Below are 3,845 nucleotides of genomic sequence, written 5' to 3' on the forward strand. Positions count from 1 at the left end.
ACCTAAAATATACTGGCCCACATAGACGAACTTCTCTGACAAGATGTACTACTAGATGAACCATGATATCAAAGAATGAAGGGGGAAAGTACTTCTCAAGCAAACACAGAGTAACTACTACATCTTCTTCCAACTTATCTAGCTTGGAAACATCAACAGTCTTTGCACATATAGCATTGAAGAAGAAGCACAAACGAGTTATTGCATACCTTGCAGGCTTCTCCAAAACAGAACGAATTGCCACAGGGAGCAATTGTTGCATTAAGGTATGACAATCATGTGATTTAAGGCCAAGAAGTCTTGAATCTTGTAAAGATACAAGATTTTTAATATTTGAAGAATAACCTTCAGGGACCTTCATACCATAGAAAGAATTGCAAACCTCTCTCTTCTCTGCTCTTGACAAATTCCAAGGCCCAGGAGGCAAACGAGTACGTCTTTCTCCATACTCGGGTTGCAAATCAGTTTTGACCCCCATGTTCAATAAATCTAATCGAGCAGCAATCCCATCTTTATTTTTTCCAGGGATTTCCAGCAATGTACCAATGATACTATCACAAACATTCTTCTCAATGTGCATAACATCTAGGGCATGCCTCACAGGAAGGTATTTCCAATACTCGAGATCAAAGAATATTGATTTCTTCTTCCAACAAACTCTGTCACCATTTTCAACCATATGCAGCACTTCTTCTCCGGTTAATGGCTCGGGAGGTATGCCATATTCAGGTTTCCCATTAAAAGCTGCACGTTGCCTCCTATATGGATGATTGATTGATAACCATTTTCTATGCCCAATGTAACAAATTTTGTGGCCATTTTTCAACCTGTGACTAGGTGTATCATCGCCGCATATTGGACAAGCTTTATATCCTTTAACAACACAACCAGATAAGTTTCCATAAGCGGGGAAATCATTAATTGTCCACATTAATGCAGCTCTGAGTGTAAAGTATTCTCCATTATGTGCATCATACACTCCTCTAATCCCATCCCACAAAGATTTTAAATCATCAATCAAAGGCTCCAAGTAGACGTCTATATCATTTCCGGGTTGTTTAGGACCGGAAATCAATAAGGTTAACATCATGAACTTTCGTTTCATGCACAGCCATGGAGGGAGATTATATGTAACTAAGATAACCGGCCAACAACTATATCTGCTACTTAGAGAACTGTGGGGATTGAATCCATCAGATGAAAGAGCCAATCTCAAGTTTCTCGGCTCATTACCAAACTCAGGCCATTTATCATCAAGAAGTTTCCAAGACGGGGAATCCGCCGGATGAGACATCTGACCGTCAATTGATTTTCTAGCAGCATGCCAAGTCAAACTCTTAGCTGTCTCATGTGATTGAAACATCCTTTTAAACCTTGGAATTGGAGGAAAATACCACACCACCTTCGCTGGCACACCCTCTTTCAAGATTGAATCTTTGCCTTCCTTCCACCTTGAGATACCACAAGTAGGACAATTAGTTGAATCCTCATACTCCTTCCTATACAAGATGCAATCATTGGGGCATGCGTGCATTTTCTCATAACTCAGCCCCAATGCACACAAAGTCTTTTTAGCCTCATACATAGAGGTTGGTATTGTATTTCCTTCTGGAAGCAAATCGCCTTGAAGTATCAATAATTCTGTAAAACAGACATCACTCATCCCATGTTTTGCCTTCAAATTATACAACTTCACTAATGCCGATAACTTCGTGTACTTTCTACAACCAGGGTACACTGGTTGATCTCCATCCCCAATCACATTGGCAAACTCATACGGATCAGAACCAAAATCATTATCATCCATATCAATTTCTTCAGACACAAAACTGTACCTACTATGGCCATCATCTTCTTCAACATTTCTACTAGCATTAGTAGTTGCTTCCCAAGGTTCTCCGTGAAATGTCCAATTCTTATAGCTTTGGTCAATTCCATTAAAGTATAAGTGATCCCTTATAATTCCAACCCCAAACAACTTCAAATTAACACATTTAACACATGGACAACGGATATGTGTTGTAGTTAGAAGATTTTCTACAGCAAAGTTCAAAAATGCTTCCACCCCAAACTCATATGCCTTCGATCTTCTATCCGAGTGCATCCATGACTTATCCATCTCCGACACTATAACCTATTATCTATAATAAAGTGAAAATACAGGCAATGACCATCACTATAGCAGATTATACAAAGATCTAATAGCAAATAATACACAACAGAGACGACGGGTTTTAAACAAAAACAGACGTATTTGGCATATATAGACGACGGATTTTCAACAGACGTCGTCTAATATAAGTAATACAAACGACGGTTTATGAAAACACCGTCGTGTATAAGTAATACAACGACGGTTTTTTCATAAACCGTCGTGTAATCGTCGTCGTATGCCTAAAAAGGCGTCGTGTCTCAGTTTATTTTCAAGAACCCAAAACCCATTAAGAACACAACATATATATGAAACCAAGCAAGAAAACAACATATACATGAAACCAAGCATGAAAACAATAAATCCATTCCCAATTCAACATAACATAGGGTGATTAAAAGATCCGACAAAATTAAATCCATTCCCAATTCAACATAACAGATAATGTAATCCATGAACCCATTAAACAGAAAATCCATGAACCCATACTTATAAGCACATTATTAACAGATCGCAAAGCATATACCTAAAACCCTTTAACAAAACAACCTAATATCATTCAATGAATTTACAAGGGGAAGATAGGGTTTGTACTTACAGGTTGGACGAGCTCACAGATTCGACGGAGCAGAAGTGACAGAGCAACTTTTAATTAGAGCAACTTTTAATTAGAGCAGAAGTGAGAGAGCGAAATGTTATGTTGCGCGAAATCTGAAAATTTTAGGGTTCAGGGTTAGAAGAATAAGATTAAGAGCCAAATATAAAAAAATTTAGGACGCGCGAAAATTTTTAGAGCGCGCGCTCTTTAAAACGTCGAAAGAAAAACCATGGCGAAAGTTCTACAAGAACCGACGTAAATGTAATATTCCACGACGGAAACACTGAACGTAACGCCGTTTATTTTGACGCTTCATTTTTCGGATTAATTTTAAATTTATTTTCAATATTTTGATATAAAGACGACTGAAAAATCACGTCGGGGTTAAGAAATTGAAAACGTTGTAAATTATAATACACGACTTACATATTAAAATGACGTCGTTTAAAGTAGAAACCATGTCGGATAATTTACTTCACGACGTAACATATGTATTCCACGACTCAACCACCGTCGTTAACAATTAATACCCTAAACCCTTAAAACTAAATTATATAATTTTAAAAATTAAGTTTATAAAAGGGTTTATGGTTTTACAGCCTAATATATACCCTAGACTACCGAAAAATTATACTTTAAAAATAAACCCCAATAAATAACAACCCTAATCTCTAAACCCTAGACTCTAAACCCTAAACCATAAACTAGAAGTGATTTTATGACTCATCAAAACAATTTTGTTTTGGATGTTCATTTTAAATTTTGTGTTATTCGAAATGAATTTTTTCAAGGGTTAGGGGGAAGAAAATATATCATTGACTTTCATAGGAGTTGACTTTGCATTTTTTCTGATTTATTTTAAAATTTATTTTGAATATTTTGATATAAAAATAATAGAATATTCTTATCACAACAACAAACCACGTCGGGGGTTAATAAAGTGTAGGACGTTGTAAATTGGAATAGACGTCTAGTGGTTAAAGATGGACGGCCGTTTAAATGACAAACGATGGCGGGTATTTAACTATCCCGACGAAAAAATATATTCCTCGACTTTACCCGCTGTCGTTACAAAGGACTACCCTGAGCCCTTTA

The sequence above is a fragment of the Prunus persica genome, chromosome G7, assembly GCF_000346465.2.
Source record: "Prunus persica cultivar Lovell chromosome G7, Prunus_persica_NCBIv2, whole genome shotgun sequence".
NCBI classification, from domain to species: Eukaryota; Viridiplantae; Streptophyta; class Magnoliopsida; order Rosales; family Rosaceae; genus Prunus; species Prunus persica.